Source organism: Carcharhinus amblyrhynchos, chromosome 5, assembly GCF_965287045.1.
Source record: "Carcharhinus amblyrhynchos chromosome 5, sCarAmb.v2.hapA, whole genome shotgun sequence".
NCBI classification, from domain to species: Eukaryota; Metazoa; Chordata; class Chondrichthyes; order Carcharhiniformes; family Carcharhinidae; genus Carcharhinus; species Carcharhinus amblyrhynchos.
Window position 1 is genome coordinate 85,315,791 of NC_137328.1, and position 17,889 is coordinate 85,333,679.

General features: G+C 37.2%; 1 long non-coding RNA gene across 1 annotated transcript; it reads left to right on the forward strand.

The window, feature by feature from the left end:
• The first annotated feature begins 214 nt into the window (after window positions 1-214).
• LOC145343161 (uncharacterized) lies at window positions 215-12,037 on the forward strand. Its single transcript, XR_013886685.1, has 3 exons — window positions 215-516; window positions 1,640-1,772; window positions 10,275-12,037. It is a non-coding gene; the product is annotated as an uncharacterized LOC145343161 (long non-coding RNA).
• Window positions 12,038-17,889: the final 5,852 nt, after the last annotated feature.

The following is a 17,889-nucleotide window of genomic DNA, read 5'->3' on the forward strand; positions in this document are numbered from 1 at the left end:
AGTGAACTTTGACACTACTATTGAAACTGACACGTTTCTATGGAGATCGCTGCCTTATATGGAGCTCATGTCAAGGAGCCAAGAGAGGGGCTGTTGGCAACTGATAATCAAAGGCGACTGGTCATAGCCCTGAATCGGGGCTGGGGAGGCTAAGGTTAGCCAGCCTCCTGCACACTATTGGTTAGCCGTCTTATTTATTACCTACGACGCTCTGACAAGCAAAATTTACATTAGATCTCCTGCGCTGGTATTTACTTTGAGACCTTATTAGTATGGGTCGCCTGTGGTCACCACAAAAAAGCAACACGAGGACCCTGTGCTTGTAATAAAACAATGCAGCGAGCTGCCTCGAAATTTCAGATTATGCAAAAAAAAGTTAGTTGACAATGAAACTTTCTTTTCGGCATTTTTTGATGGATCATTGTTTAAAAATAAATAAATAACACGGGCAGCTCATCCCTTTTGTGTCAAAGAGAAAAAAAACCACAATGTTTTTGCTGTTGCAATATTAATTCGGTGAGCGACTGTTTTTTTACATTTCATTTTTATTCTGTTTCGAATTATCCTTTGATGCCTCGCTACAATGCCGGTGAGATTTCAATTGTGATTTGCAGAGGACGGAAAGTTGCCATTGTGTTGTAGACTGGGGAGCTGTGCTTGTAACTGTAGGATAAGTCCAGCAGAAAGTGCGGAGGCTGTTAACGTGCCTTGTATTTGACGCAAATTAAATCTCAGAACAGCTGTATCCGGCTGCCATCTAGCGTACAGTAGACAATTATCAAATATAATACACACCCAGCTGGATAACCCACCAGATGGGCTTTTATTGAGGGATTTGTTTAATGCGAATAATTTATTGAATTTTAAAGTAAGTATTCTAAACTATTAATCCCAATGTTATTAACCCTAAAATTTCAGAATTAATCATTACATTAGTGGATCAAATGAAAACTGTGAATCCACCGCCCAGATCATTATTCGTTTCACTAAATTCTGGGTTACTGCTCTACACATATTGCAGCAATGTTTGAAACTTGAAGATGTAATGTTTATCGCCTATTTTCTACAAATCAGCCATGACAAAAAAACTTAACTGTTATAAAAGCAAATAGATTCTCAGTGACAAACAGACCTAAGTAAGACAGTATACTTACTGTCGGTATGATTAATATATGCATTGCACCCATTCCTTCTAATATTTAGTTTGTTCAAAAACAAAGCGTAAACTCAGCGTGGCTAACCTTCATAATTGGTTAGATAACTTAAAAGAATACACAACAACGGCCTTTTGCACCATTCAACGTACACATACGCACACGAATTTGATTAACTAGTTTAAGTTTAATGGAATGAATTCGACTCTAGCATGTTGCCTTGACTAAGCACAGTTTACAATCGGTTGCCATCCTCAGCCACCCCTATTGTATATGCATTGATGAAGCGCCGTTATTATGCAACAGTGGATCTCGCCTCTCTCTCTCTCTCTCTCCCCCTCCCCCTCCCCTTCTCTCTGTCTCTCTCTGGCTTCTTAAATAAAGTCTCGGTCATGTCTTATGATCAGTGAAAAGGTGAAACGAATAAGATTAAAGGGAACAAAGAGAAAATTCTGTAAGTGTATCATCAGGGTTTTCCTCCTTAGAATGGGGGCAGAGTGGACAGTGGAAGGGAGGCTGCCGCTTCTCTTCTAGCAACTTGCTGGAAGTGTGAAGAGCTGAAAGCAAGCACCTGTAACAGACGAGAGCGAGAATCGTCAAAGCACGCCAGGCAGGCAAGTAACAACTTTACTTTCATTATCTGTATTATGCTTCAATTTTAGAAAAAAAAACGCTCAAAATAGCCCGCCGCTCCCTGAAACACTCAATTCTTTAAACACGGGGCTGACATGCTGTGCTACCAAATATCTTTGACGTTCTGCTTGTGTCTTCTAATGCTAAGGAAATTATTATTGTATATCATAGAATATGTGTTGCAATGGTAAGGCTGTTCGCGACCGAATATTTTCCCTACGGTCGCGGCAACGTTGTCCCAGAGCCATTCTAATGTGTAAAACAAGGAGTAACGCTGGATTTATTAATGTGTGCGTATCTTCTGATTACTATTGTCGCCAATCTTAGTGTAACTAGATTATAGACATTCGGTATATGTAGTATAGCGCACAAGAGGCAGGAATCTTCCTCCTACCCCCATGTTCCAATTGATATGTTCTTGTTAAAAAAAATCAAGAGCGGCGTCAAGCCAAGGTATACCCAACTTGTAAGCTTCAGAAAGTAAGCTTCTCACCTGCCCTATTTGTTGTTTGATCACCTAATGAAAAGATCGATTGGCCAATGTTTGGCTAAGTGATAGTGTCAACAGATAAAGAAACAGCAAAATGATCGACTGGCCCCGGAATACAGACACACAATATACTCTGCTGCCCGAGCCCTCAGTCACTCTTCGCCCACTCTCTCTCCCTTTCCCTGGTCTTACAGTTCCCCTTCTCCATTTCAATAAATACGGTAGTGTTTTGACAGAAGGTACTGCGAAAGTAGTTAGAACAAAGCAACAATCCTGTAAGTGAGTGTAAGAGAAATTGCGGGATTCATTATGTGCTGTTCAGAGACGGAGAAAAGGGGGGAAAATTATCTTCAGCGGGAGGTCGGATCTTTTCAGGCCGGGCCTGAGATAGAGAGAACCGGTGGCAAAATGATATGGAGTCGGTCCCTCCCAACCTTTCTGTTTTATCCTCGAGATATTTTGGAATGAATGACCGTACCGACATGGTTCAACTGCATCTATGCCATGCAGTTCAGTTGACTTTTTTATTCCTGTACTTTTTAGACTCTGAGTTTAAGAGCTGCATTTCTAGGTACACTCCCAAACCAAACTACTTCATCCGTATTCAATTCCCATCCTGAAGAATACACAGTTATCTGATTGCAGTTTTAAGTTATTGTATCTTTTTCTGCCACAGATATTTTGTCCTGTAAATTAATTTCCACCTAGCTGAAAAAGTGGCATTGCTTTAGCAGGTTGCAGATGTTACTTGAATAGCCTTGAATTTATATCAACATGCTGCAGGCTTCTTTAGATATTTCAAAACACAATCTTGTAAATTTAAAACAAAGATGCATGTTGGTAATAGTGGTTATAACATAGCCAGAGTGAAGATTTTCCAGTGAGAATTAATGCATTTTGTCCCCCGATTTCTGCAGCCAACCCACCCACTAAGAGCATCTGGTTTGTAGACTTTTGTAAATCTTGGAAAAAAAATGGCTGGTCTTTCAGTCAGATCTCCTCCCTCCTGTTAGGGCCGCTGACCTGCCCCATTACCCAAGGTTTTTTTTCGCAGAGTTCCCGAGGGCAAAGAGAGAGAGAGAGAGAATTTTAACTTTTCCAGCTGTATCGAGTCAGCCACGGTGCAAAACTTTTTTTTACACGAGACATTTTCTTGCACTTTCTCCACTCAAATGCAAACATGAGCCGCGAATTCTTTTTGAAAGCTAAGGAATCGTGTGTCTGACCCTTAATTTGCGCACGAAATCTTAATGGCAACCAAAATGCACAACCAAGAGAAACTATGAAATAAGCACAAAGGCAACACACTCATTCTCTTCCCAATTCACTGCAGTATTTTATCTATGCCCTGCTTTCGACTCAACATATAAAGTTACCCAACTGAGCATTGCCCTGGTCTTACTGAGATCTCTCTTTGACTCCCGGTCGCGCAGGGATAAATGAATGAAACAGAAACACTTCATGGATTCATCGCGTAAAACGTTATTTTATTTTTAGGTTCCAACAGCTAACACTCACTTGATTTAATCGGCAATAAATAAGGTGATTAAGTGACTAAGATGATCCCATCCAGAGGTTAGTTCCACTGGCATTACTGAGAATGGCTGAATCCTGCAGCATTTGGTGTTAGATTCCTGTGCCTCGGCCTAATTTGTCTAAAGAAAGTTATCTTTTATCCCACAGCCACCAGTAAGGGGGTATGCTAGTGACAGATGCGGATCACTTTAGCTGTTTATATAAGCAATACCGGCTTTCTGGATATTTTTACTCAACTGTAAACAGGCACGGAGAACTTTAGGTCACATCCTACGTGTGATAATAACAGACAGATGTTTAAAACACGTAAAAATATACACGAAGCATTTTTAAAGCTAACTCTCGTTCTTTAAGTCTCTTGAAGCGTCAAAAAGAAGAGGAGGGGGTTCTTTGTCCGAATTCATCCCTGGCTATTCTGGGGGTGAATTTGGTGTGAAAGGGACGAGAAGGTCACTTGACATCGCCTTTTATCTACTGGCGTTCTCTCTGTGGATCATCGGATCTGAATAGACACATCTAATCGCACTTAATGGAAACTTGGCGAGAAAGCGAAAACCCGCCTTTACCTGCATTTACCGTTAGAATCAGCGCAGCTAATTGCCTCACCCCTCTTCTTTAATGTAATCTCAAAACAAATCGAAAGCCTTAGGAATTTTTGGAGGCCTTATAATTGGCTTGTAATAAACCCACATTTTAACTCAATCCCCTCTCATTGACATGTCTGGGGTCCTCCACTTGAGCAAGTTTTTAATGAATGTGTTAGATTTATATAATAGTTGCATTGCGGATGACAAAACAGTTCAGTGTGAAAACTTTTTTTCCCCAATAGTTTGCTGCTATCAGTTCCTCAATACGTGCGGTCTGGTTTCATCAAAAACAATTTAACGCAATTATTTTTTTTCTAATCAGGACCCATAAAGCATTCCATTCACGAATTTGCTGCTAGTTTGGGCCTAAAGGGAGTTTGTTTGAATATTTAATTTTCCTTTCACTGTAGGTAATATGGTAACATATTGCAAACCAGGTAGCAGAAATCTTTAATTACAACAGAGGTAAATCTTTAATTGCAAAGAGGTAAAGTTACTGTATTATATGCACTTATCTGGAATCTTAACAACGTATACAACATATATTTACCGCGGTCATTAGGTGTGTAATCCCAATAGCAGATTTAAAGATCACATTTAAAGGTAAAACAAATGTAAACCTTCCAGTCTGCTCCCACTTAAACCCCCTATCGCGGCGCATAAAAGACCAAAACAATTCAATATACTTAATTAGGAAGGATGCGCCTTTTCAAATTGGGGAATACGGTGGATGTAAATGAAATAGACAATGAGTGTTCGTTGTATAAAATGTGGACTAGTGGACTAGCAACAAGAAAAAAACAGCTAAAAGACGAACAGTACTAAGAAACATTCCGGACCATATGAATGAAATACATATCTGACCATGTTCTGCATTAGCAAAATAGCCTCAGCGTGCGAGCCAAACGTGCAGGTCGGATGAAATTACAAATTAGATCATAAAAGGACAGCTCAACATCAAAACTTTTGCAACATGTCAATGGGAATCATTTACTTTGGATTGCTTAGCATCGCCTCTGAAGATACCTTCAAAACAGTGGTAGTTTGGGAGTTGATTTTTTAGCAGGACACTGATGCTTAGATTACTTTTACGATTAGACGGTGGTTGGATCTTCTTGGAAGGACTGTCAGCCCCAGCAATGGGTAATTGCTTTATTGCTCACAAAACCGCCATCTATTTAGAACATACATGCTAATTACGGCGAATGGGCGTATAAGCAGATATCATAAATCTATTAGCATCAAACAAACCGACGGTTTAACTAAGGACTCCAAAGGATTCCATATATTACTTGTGATCAGAGTCCTATGATCAGACTCATCTCACAGCATTAAGTAAACGCATGCCCTGTTGAAGCGTGCTCGCTCCGGGCATGGACGTTCGAAAAGTACACACAAACTTTGCCCCCGAATCCTTTTCTACGCAGTTCCCCTTGAACTCGTGGAGAGACCCCAAGCTGTTCTGAGTAAAGTGAATTTTAATGACAGGTAATTTCAATTGTTTAATGAGTAAAAGTTTGCAAACTTTCCCCAACACCGCAGTAATAATCCTAGCTTTTCATTCCATGCTTTGCACAGGCGGGCATTACCCATGTAAAAAGTAATCACATTTCTCTGGTAGTAATAACTATGATTTCAATACAGTTTTGGACTTAATTGTGAGTTTGGTATTAACACGGGTTTGTTTCCTTTACTCGTCGCTCTTCTAAGGGGTCGGGTTGTGATTTCTGCACGAATTCTCTTCCCTTTCATTTCATTGCCTTCATATGTCTTTATTTTCACATTCCTGTATCAAAGTTTAATTATGCACAATGGACTCAGAAACTTAAAGGGAATACAGTTTTGATGAAAGAAAATTTATTGGGGCTAGCAGTCTAGTCATTCTGATGTTTGATATAATCATAGTATTAACTGATCAGTTGCGATTAAATAGTGATTTGATCTTGGCTGCTTTTTAAGAAAAAAGTACGTGGACTAAAGCCATAATCGCTGGAATGCCACGAACCATCAAGTAGAATTGAATCTGACGGGACTGTGCTAGCCTAGACAAGATGTAGGGACCAGAAGGAAAGAAAACAATTAACACCGAATGACAGTTCATTGGGACTTAGAGTATTTCACCGAACCCAATATCAACTGTTTAAATCTAACTCCTGGAGTCGGCATGGATCTATTCATTGAAGTGACCACCAGCTCCGATACAACGGACTGTGGGCATCCCATTGAGAAGCAAATAGCCCCCGTGAATGAAAAAAAAGAAAATGATGCACTTCCAAAGTGCACAATAAAGTCATAAATGTATATTTAGTAATAACCCTCCCGAAGCATCAAGAATCATAATGCACAGCAAATATTTGTCTATTGTGGTATGAGGATAGCAACTATTTATTCGTTTTCTTTCCCAAAGGCAAACTGCTTAAATTATGGAAGATATCTTTCTTACACACTTAGAGTCGAGGCCAATCAGCCGACCCCAATAATCCTCTGGTTGGACAACTGACATTTAGAAGGCCAATTCTAAAGGCAACCTACATATATTTAATGGTGAATCCATAAGAAGGACCAATTCCCTTACATCTTAAGAATCAGGCTGGAAAGTGTTAATAATTTAATTGAATTTTCAATCGAGCAAGGGTGACTAGAACCATATTATCCTGGTCTGTAACTCAAATATGCATTTAACATTATTTGTATGGACTTCTAGCTAATATCATTATTAAAGTTCCCACAGCTCAATTCATATATAGATTAAAGTCTGATCAAAAGGAAGCGTGATTGAAAGTAATCTTTAATCTATAATTCCAGCTCCACTACATTTTGTTCCAATAGATACGTGACTACTGATTTGGATCACGTGATTTCTAATCTGCTGAAGAGTGCGTAGCATTTGAATCAATATCAGTGATTTTTTTCTCCTTTTCTCTGAGAAACCATCTCATCTCACATAACATATCCTACCGTGATTTATACAGATTTCTGACTAAATAATAATTTGTATAATTAACGCAGGACGATAAGACGATCACGATGCCCAATATTGTGCTCACAAATAATATTGCTCGTCAAATGAATCGACAGCTTTTTTAAATGATTTAAATTAAATGCTATGTTTTCTCTATGTAAAATGTCAAACACATGCACCCTTCTGTGAGTCTACGTGAGGATGGGGGAGGGGAAACGTCTGGCATGTGAGAAGCCAGAAGTGGGATATGCATTAACAGTTATATGAATGTCATTGGAGCCTAGCTCATGTTTCCTTGTCTATGGCTTAGAGGGAAAAGTGAGAACTTTCGTAGAAACGATTCAATGAAAGATTTCACCTGTCACAATTTGAGCACGGTGCCATGGGGGCGGGAAGGGGGGGATAGCTGTTTGCAGCAAAGTCAAACTCCAATTGGTTACATGTTTATCTTTTCCAACTCAAATTCTGTTCATATTAAATATATAAATGATGTTTTCATTGATTTGTTTGAGCATAATACATGCAGAAAGAAGGCACTTAGGGAAGCGTGCAGAAGGTCGAAAGACCTCTATGCTATATGTGGAAGATGGATATTGGAGTGAGGGATGGACGGTGATCGCGTTCTGCTGTGAGCTCCCTCTGGAAGCAGGGAGTGAAATTGTTCCATTACAGGGTTTTACAGCCCTCACATCTCACATCTCAGGTGTTTGCTCAGCTTCTCCTTAGAGCTTCTCCCACAAAACTGACAAGCGCAGAGAGAAAATGTGCCTTAATCGTTTCATTCGAACTGGGGGAAATTGGACCACGTCTTATTAAAATAAGTGGGAGGGGCGGGGGAATTTGAAAGCACTCGTTACCAAAACCCATAAATTAGCAATGAAACGCAAGGTGTAGAGCACCAACAGCAAGTGACATTGGTATTTCAGCTCCCGTTGCTTTATGATACATTTTCAGATAGCTTATCAATCAGATTAGATGATGACGTGAGCTGAAGTGGTTTGCTGCTTCATCAAAGCCTACATCGTATTTAAAAGTCCTTTCCATTAAAAAAAGTTTTTGTTTCCTACAGAAAGACATGACATTTTGAAATGAGTGCGGCAATTTAAGAAAACTGAGGTTAAAAGTTTATTTTGTTAAACTGCCACGATGATTTAAAATGTCAACACTTTTGTTGCAATATTTTCGCGCTCTTCTTTCTGAGGGTATGTAATTGACAAGAGATTTCCCGCCATTCTCAATACAGCGTGTTATTTTACAGTTCGTCTTATTACAAGTTTATTCAATAGAAAATAATTTAAAAAAATAACAGCAACCCCACCAGACAGTATTTTTAACAGAAAGAAGTTACGGTCTAGATCTATAATACAAGACGTAGCAACATTTACTCTCGCGAATTAAGATCCGGAATTACAAACCACCTTGAACACATCTTCTAGAGCAGTTTACCGCTGAAACATAATTGTATCGCTTGCTATATCTTCAATTATGGCAATCATAAAGTGTTGTCATCTTGGTGCATTCAGCGTTCAGGGGCACTCGGCATCTTCTGGAGTTAACGCTTTCGTATTTAATGATGTGTATTAAATATTAGGCCAACTCCATGGCACGCACACTACTCGGGAGCACTGACTTAATGTAAAAATGCCCACATTTGCACTGCACGACTAAAATTTTCTATTCTATCTATAAGCTATAACTGTGCACGCACTGTAATAAATGCCACTGACTATTCAGTTGGGCCCAATTATTAATAATAACTTCTTAGTTGTCTTGTGTCTTTATTTCTAACTTGGCAAAGCAGCTTTTATGTAATATAATCTTCATGAAACAGCTTATTGGTTAGAAATATCGTTGCATTAATTTTGATGAGGCACTTCTATTTTAACTCAGTGAGGATTTTAATTCAGTACTTCACAGTGTCTATATCACCAAGTGGTTGTTATATTGCTGCCGGCTTTGAACCCAACTGACCAGGAGCAATTGAAAGTAAAACGCACAGAACTGTTCACTTCATTCACATTATAGCAATGGTCCTAGTCAATAGGACTAGGACCTCACTGAAACACAGTTATCTGTTTACCTATCTGATTGATATGCAATCTATGGCAAGATGCTAAAAAGTAGATTGTAGGGAGATAAAGCACGGATACTCAATCGGCACCTGTAACAGAATCTGATTCTGCATGGTTCATGCCACGTTTTCCTGAGTTAGGTTTGCATTCAAGAAGATATCTTGTGTAGTCTGTGAAGTGTGGCTGAAATATCTACATTAATGGAATAAGACATAAGGCTTATGAGAGTCGGAGCTCAACACTGGCAGGCGGGCGCGGGCTCCACATACTAACATAAAATGATCAATATTTTAAAGGGTAGTAGCGGATGATGGTTGGGTCACATCGGATGTAAACGGAAACTTCTACCCGCCGTCACTACCTTTGCGTGTACTTTTTGCTCACTTGTATTTTAGGAAGACAAATGGTTGCTCAAGTCGACTTTTTTCAACGTTCTATTTGTAATTATTTACTTTGTGGGGCAGCGAGCCCCATATTCATTAAGCCACGCCAGGGTCAAGTTCTTATTTATTTGTTCATACAATTAAGTATAATTTCCAGTAATTTTGCACCTCGCAATAAATGTCCATTTAGCCTTGGGTGCATACCTTGGGATCAGTATTTAACTCATTGAAATTATTAACATCGGACAATCAACTCAAAACGTAGCGCAACCAAATGAAATGATTCCCTAGGTTTTTTTTGCAATATTTTGTGAGTGAGTGTCTATGGTATCCCCCAGGGCTCTTTCTCCCTGCCTGCTCCCTGATTTCGTGTATAAAAGCAGCTCTGAATGATGGATTACTGTGTCATTGCAGCCTGCGAAGGATTAATTTGTTTCATTGATTTCTCTTTAGGCAGAATGCCAGGATTCGCTGCTTCCCACCTTTACAGGATACTTCCAGCAGTAATAGACGGTAATAGCCTAAGACAAATCAGCCCATTCTTGTAAAAATAGAACCACAAAGCGCAAATCTCCCAGTTGACTGCGAGGATGCACCTTTTCTGCCGCATTCCAAGGACATTAATAAATAAGCTTTCTTGTACAGGTATTACTAAGATTCTTTGATTTCTGTATAAACAATGAGGAGAGCAACCTTTCTAGAACTGCTCAGTTATTGTCTAATAAAAAAAACTTTGGACAGTTATACCATTCGAAGGGAGCTACTAGCCTTGAATACTTTTGTGCAAAACTGCCCATATGGATAACACATTGACTAGGATTATTCCAATATGGGAATAATATTTGAATATTAAAATGCATATTGTACTTTTTATATAGCTTCATTACCACAGTAAAACAAGCTATCATTCAGTGTTACTGCATCTGTTAATGCAAATAAAGCAATCCCTCTCTATGGCATTTAGTTCTACTTGCAGGTAAAGACAAAATAGCTCACAGCTGTACCAATTCTCTTCTTAAAGTTATTTTCTCCGTAATTGATGAAAATATTCACTTTTGAAAACTGTAATATAGAAAAATGTACTGAATATTTATCTAACTAGAATAGAGTCATAGAAGGATATACATTTACAATGTATCTGCACATAAATTGTTTAAGTATCTATCCAAAGATTACGTAATAATATTTAATACAATGATTGATTTAAGCATGTCTGAGTGGTGAATTGAAAGTTTTAATATGCATGCTTCTTTAAGATATATTTTATAAGTTATGATGCAGTATAGTTAAAGAACTTTTTCTAAAAAAAATTAATCAGTAGACATTATTTGCCAGTTTCACTGTTTTTGGAACATTTGTGCACAGGAAAACAAGTAATCTGTTTATTCTATTCAATCAGGAATCAAAAAATGCATCAGATCATGACAGAAACATTTATGTATATTGAAACAATTTTATTTATAATTTTGTTTTCTCTGGAGATTTTGCAAATGCAGTAATAAAGTTGGGGTAAATTCATTTTGGCAACAAAACGCTATTCATTCCAATAAAGTTATATCCATTTGCAACTGAATTTCCCAAAATTACTCATTAGGTTAATTTATTTCATCATTTCAACTCCCAATTGCTTTTAGTATATCATCTTTGGACTGGAAATATTTGATTTCTTTTTGTTGAGTCATTATTTAAAAAAATAATGAACATATTTTGATTTCATGTCAAATCACACAGATACCAGCAACAGTCTGTCCATTTTGAATAAATTAACCATTAGGAGCACTCCAAAACTGCTAACACTAAACCTGAATAAACAGTCACGATTTTTTCAGTTACTTTGATCTAAATGAAAAATATTCAGAACTTCCTCAGTATAGATAAATGAAAACAGATGCTATGAAGCCACTAATAGCTTGCAAACAAATTGGACAAATTTCCCAGTAGTTGTAGAGCTACAGTACTCCTCACTCACTGCTCAGCCTGCATCACATTCATTATTAGCTTTTCCAAAGCAGTCCATAGTTTCTAAGTTTCCTGTGTCACTGACCTACCAACAACAGTGCAACTTTAAGTGTTTTTATTGTGTTGCTATTGTTAAAGTTTAGAATAACTGTAGGATTTTCATTGCTGTTTAGTCATATATATAGTATATTTACATGCTTTATGTAATATCGAGCTTTCTCTGTAAGAAATACTTATAAAATAACTTTACTGTCTTTTTAAGATTGGAATGCCTTTCAATTCTTTTGGAATAGCTTCCGTATATAAATCTTCTTTCACACATCAAGTGGATAAGGAAAAAGTAAATATGCAAGGCCAAGATCAGTCCATTTTTCTTTGCTGGGAAATATATTATTTCATCAATACATTGATCATTACTGTAGGTTTAAAACCATACATCAAAATTAAATAATATATTAAGTAATATCAATAAAACTGTCATATTGTAAAACATAAAACTGTAAAATCCTTAGGATTTGAAGAAGGAACTGTCATTTAGATCAGTGTAATGAAAGAGTAATTGAAATACAGTTCGATCATAATTATTGATGCTGTCAGAGAAGTTTGATTGGCAGGATGTTAAATTTGTTTATATCCCAGAAATAATATTCGGAGCAAAAATGTTTTTGCATTGATGCATATTTAAAATAGCAGTATGCATGAAATGCAGCTGCACAGTAATGCTGAACAAGTATTTGTTACTATCCTGCACATCATAATTGCAGCATTTCAGAACTTGTCTTACTGTATGACAAATAACAGCCAAGCTAAATAAAACAGATCTCACTTTCCTCATCAGGCTGTTCTAATAGTAACTTTATGAAGAGATATTAAAACTACATTGCATCCCATATTCAGGTGCTATTCTTCCACATTCTGATATTTCTGTAAGATATTTCCTGTCTTTTGGCCTGTACGCTCGCTTTCTGGGGAAAACTGGATACATTTAAAGTGTTTCAAAGCATTAATAGTCAGTCAACATGAAATGTACACTACCTGAGTTTGTGGAAGTGTACAGAAATTAGATCTTGAAACTTTCCTTCAATTCTCAATTCAATTTACTGCAAGGCCTTGCTGTTATTTTTAGATGAGAAGTTTGGCACTGATTTTTTTTCCCCAAATTCACTTTGCAAAATTTTCTGTCGAACTATGTCAGGTATCAAATCTGTATAACATTTCAGAACATTAGTAATTATCAACATCTGTGATGTGAAAATGTTTTCTGTTAGCTAATTTTGTTTAGATTACAACTATTTTCTGTGGAAAATATGTTCAATTGTCTTAAGATCATCCTGTGGTATACATCATTGGCTTGCTAAGAGGGCAAGCAGCCAACCTGCTCCTAAAAATCTCCTAATGACCAAACCCCTGGGTAGTACTCAAGAGCAGCCCAAGGTGACTTGTTGTCTGGTTCTCCACTCAGTCTCTGTGAGTGGGTACTGCGGCAAGGTGCCGTTGCACTTTCACTTGTCATTTAATAAAAGTCTCCTTTGTTTAATTTAGCAATGCATTAGGGGCCATGGTAATAATTTGCAGAATTGCAACCGAATTTTGAAGCATGGGAAATTATAATTATTAACTTCACTGATGAGACTCAATTCTACTAAAAGTTATTTTAGCATGGTGACAAAATGTACGTTCGTAGCAGTGATGGCATCCTGGCCAAACATTTGCAGGAAATAGAAGGAATCGCATCTCCTGCTGGTGAAACGAAAGTGTTACAAACTGAATTTTTTGACAACAGAACAGCAAATCAGAAAACCTGACAGAATGTTTTATTTCTGACTAAAAAAAAGACCTTTTTTTTGGAAATTGAAGACAGTTTTTTTAAAGCTATAAGTACTATGATATTTTGTTAATTAATATAGCGCTTTAACTGATTGAATGTGACCTTTGACCACCAGCTGAAGGTAGCTCTTAAAATAATTAAAAAAATTGACCACCTTTTGGCTCAGAATTAAAAGTTTAATTCAGATTATATGTGCTAAAGAGGCAGAATTTCTGTCTTATTTTGTCTAGAATTAAAAAAAGAGGTTTCTTGCATACTGCAATCAATAATTCGAGGAATTATCCCTTTTTAGAGCTCTTCTAATATAATTTTTGATCAAACCCCTCAAGGATGTATAACAATAGTGGACCTCTGTGTATCTGCCTTTAATGGGCCTACTTTTTTGTTTATCACTCTCGTTCTCTCTAGTATATCTATAAAAACCTTTTCTGTTAGCTTTAATATCCTTTGTAGTGCCTTATTCATCTTTTTTTTATCTCTCCTACTTTCTTTGTATTGCTTTTGTGTTTTTGTAGCACTATGTCCACTGGGTCGCTTCTTCTCTTTGTATTTGTGTAATTATTTTCTTTAACTTGTTACTGTCCCTTATTCCATTAATTGAGAATGTGCATAACTAAACAAGTGAAGGCTTTGTCCATTCGGTTATGTACTCATTTTGCACTGCACCAAATAATTCTTTTGACTATTTCCCTTGGTCTGTAAGTTCAGCCATTAATGTTTGAGCCATATACTCTGCTTAATTAATTTTTCATCCCTTTAAGGTTTGCATTGCTGAAACTTAAACTTTTGATTGTTACTCTCCCATCTCCCTCTCAAGCTTAGTGGGTCAGATTTTGAGACCTATGGTGAATAAATGGTGTCAAGCATTCATTTGCACTTACATATCCCATAGTTTACTCTGGAATTTTGCATGAGATTTTCCAGTCAGCCAACTAGTTAGAAAGCATAGTGCCCACTAAAGGACATCCGGAACTGGTGTGAAGTAATTGGAACTCCTTAACCAATCAGATTGAAGAACATTCATGAGTCGCGCAGAGTCTGAACCAGGAAACATCAATTAAAAGATTGAATTCAATGTCAAATCAAACACAGTGAAACAAATAGAGACAAAGAGAGTTGGATAAAGAGAGACAGATGAAAGAGGTAGAAAGAAAAATTCAAAAATGTATTTTCTTTAAAGATCTCCAACCATAATCTGTACTTTTTTTTCTTTTATAGGATGTGGGTGTTGCTGACAAGCCATTTTTTGCTCATCCTTAATTGCCCCTGAACTGAGTGGCTTGCCAAGCCATTTCAGAGGGCATTTCAGTCAACCACATTGCTGTGGGTCTGGAGCCACTTGGAGGTCAGACTGGGTAAGGATGGTAGATTTCCTTCACTGGAGGACATTAGTGAACCAGATGGGTTTTTACAACAGTTGATGATGGCTTCATGGTCACCATTACTGAGACTAGTTGTATAATCCAGATTTATTAATTGAATTCTAAATCCAACAGCTACCATTGAGAGAAGTGAATCAATGCCCCCAGAATATTCACCTGAACCTCTAGATTATTAGCCTAGTGACATTACCACTACCACTGTCTTCTTTCGATGTTATACTTAATTTTCAGAGATGTTGTTTGGCAGTAAATAAAACTTTTTTGGTGAATTTATTTCATATATACGTTTAGTACAGCATCTTCATGCTATTCTATGCATTAAAATTGCGAGACTCTCAGTGAGGCACAATTATAGTGCAGCTTCTGGAGGAGCAGGACATCTTGGAGAGCATCTTCCTGGTTAATGTATGTAACTATGTATAAGCAGAAGTTGCTTTCCAATCCACATATTAACAATGATGAGTGCTGTTCAATTCTTCATGCAAAATCCAGCCTTCAATGAAATTCAATCATAGTATGGCCATTATTTACAAGGAAGAAAATATGTGTAGAACTTTGAAGTTAGTTTTCTTTATCTAAAACAATGCTGGCAGGTTATCTTTTGAAAATTGTTGTCCAAATATTTATAAACAAAATATGATTGAACATCTCTTTAATTATTTTGAGAATGTTTCAATACGTAACAATACATACATTTTATTTTCACTGCCAATAAATAAAACCAGCCACAACTTGCAAAATGGACACTACACATTGTTTGATGTTAATGGTTTTTTAAATCTGATCTAGGGAAGTATCAATGTTTTCACTTTCGATCACACACCTGCGGTGTTTGTGTGTTATATGGTTTGCTGTTACTCTGTGGGGTATTTTTTCATAAACTGCTTCACACAGACATGCAACCCTATGCATTGACCCTCTAGTTATTCAGTTACTTACTTTCTGTAAAATCATACGTGGAGTAGCTATCATCCTTCAGCCAAATTGCTGCACTTTAACTTTCATTTTCTCATGCTGTTCCACCATTATTTTCTTTATTTTTGCTTGACTGTGAGATTGTGGTGAGTATAATGTCAGCACTGGAACCTTGATATTATGCAGTTGTGCTCACTTTGTGCAACTGGACTGAATTCAGGTGCAATTGTAAATTGCAGCCTTAAGTTAGAGCCCTCAAACTTGTTTGGGGCTACTGTTCTGTTTGTGGGGTATTTAGATTATGGGTCCTTTTGGGTTTTTGATTTTATGGGCATGAGTAATAGTGTAGAATTGAATAAATATAACTGTCTGATTTTTTATCTGTAGTTTTAAATGCTGCAACTGGGTAAATTATCAAAGTTTGCTAGTCCCAAAGTGATATTGAAATAATCTCTGCCAAATAATGCAATTAGTGGACTATGCTTGACAATGTATGATGCTAGTAAGTGAAAGGAGTCAAGAAACAATAATTAGTGCAACTTTTTGAATTATATAAAAGGGCTTCCTTCCATACAGCATACCATATATATCATCTGTAGAAACTACTCAACAGGACAGATTTATCTATCAAGTTGCATTAATCTATTGCAACCAGTTATTAAAATGTTGTTCCTTAATGTTTGAGTAGTAAAGCAATCTAAGATCTCTGTTCAGAAATAAAATGAGTTTTAGAAACTAAAGTATACGGATAATGTTGATGGTGACCTAAGAACAAGTCTGTACAAATCCAGAGCTGTTTTTGTTTTCATTAGTCTTTTGGCTTCATTTTTGAATGCCCTTTTTAGTGACTTCATCCATCAGCTAAATTTCTCTGGCCCCTTGCATCCAAATTCTCTGTCCGTTGTTCACTTTCTAATTCACCCTGCATATTACATGAGATCTCATTAACTTTGATGTTTTGATAAGTGATCAGGTCATCTCTGATCACTTTCATGTTTTGCTCAATGCTCATATCTTCCTATTTACATCTAGCCAGACTACCATTACCATCTGTCTGTGGGAGAAAAAACACATTCCCCGTCAGCACATACTATAAATGCTAATTCACTGTCATTTGATTCTTCACTTTGCATGACACTACCTCCTCTATTACCTGCTCAGAAACTCCCTGTTTCACTTTTGATTTCCTCAGTCTACCAATGGCTCACTCATGGCATATCATCTATTTCACATATAGCTTCTAATCAAGAGAACATAAGAACATAATAGAATCAGAAGTAGTCCTTATGATCCATTGAGCTTGTTTTGTCACTCATTAAGAGAATGGCTAAACTTCTACATTAATTCCACTTTGTCATCCTATTCTCACACCCTTTGATTCCCTTCATGCCCAAAAACATGGGGTGGGATTTTACGGCCTTTCTTGTCCCAAAACTGTAAAATCACACCTGAGATCAGTGGATATTTCTATGGTCTGCTCCTTGCTCGCTCCAATTCCCGCAGCAGGTGGGCCACTATAACTCCGGCCATAATGCCTTGAATAAACTGATCAATTGAGAGCCCTGGGGGGTTACACCTCATCTCTGTTCTAAGTCATCTAAGAATATGGCCTATAGCTCTATCTTTCCAGCCAAAAGTAAAAGCCCCTCAGAATCTAATTTGTCAAACTCTCTAAGAATTCCAAATGTTTGAAGAGATCACCATTCATTCCTCTAAAGTCTATTGGCTCATGTTGCTCAATTCCTTCTCATTAGACATCACTTTCACCTACAAATTAATCTAGTCAATTTTTGCTCTGCAACTTCTAATGCAAATATATCTTTCTGTAAGTAAGAAGACTAAAACTGTACATAGTACTCCAGATGTGATTTCAACAAAACTTGTAAAATTGCAGCAAAACTTTATTCTTCTACTCCAACCTCCTAACGATACATTTATGCACTGTCAGTTGTGAAACTTGCTGACTTGAGGGAGTCTGGTACATAAAA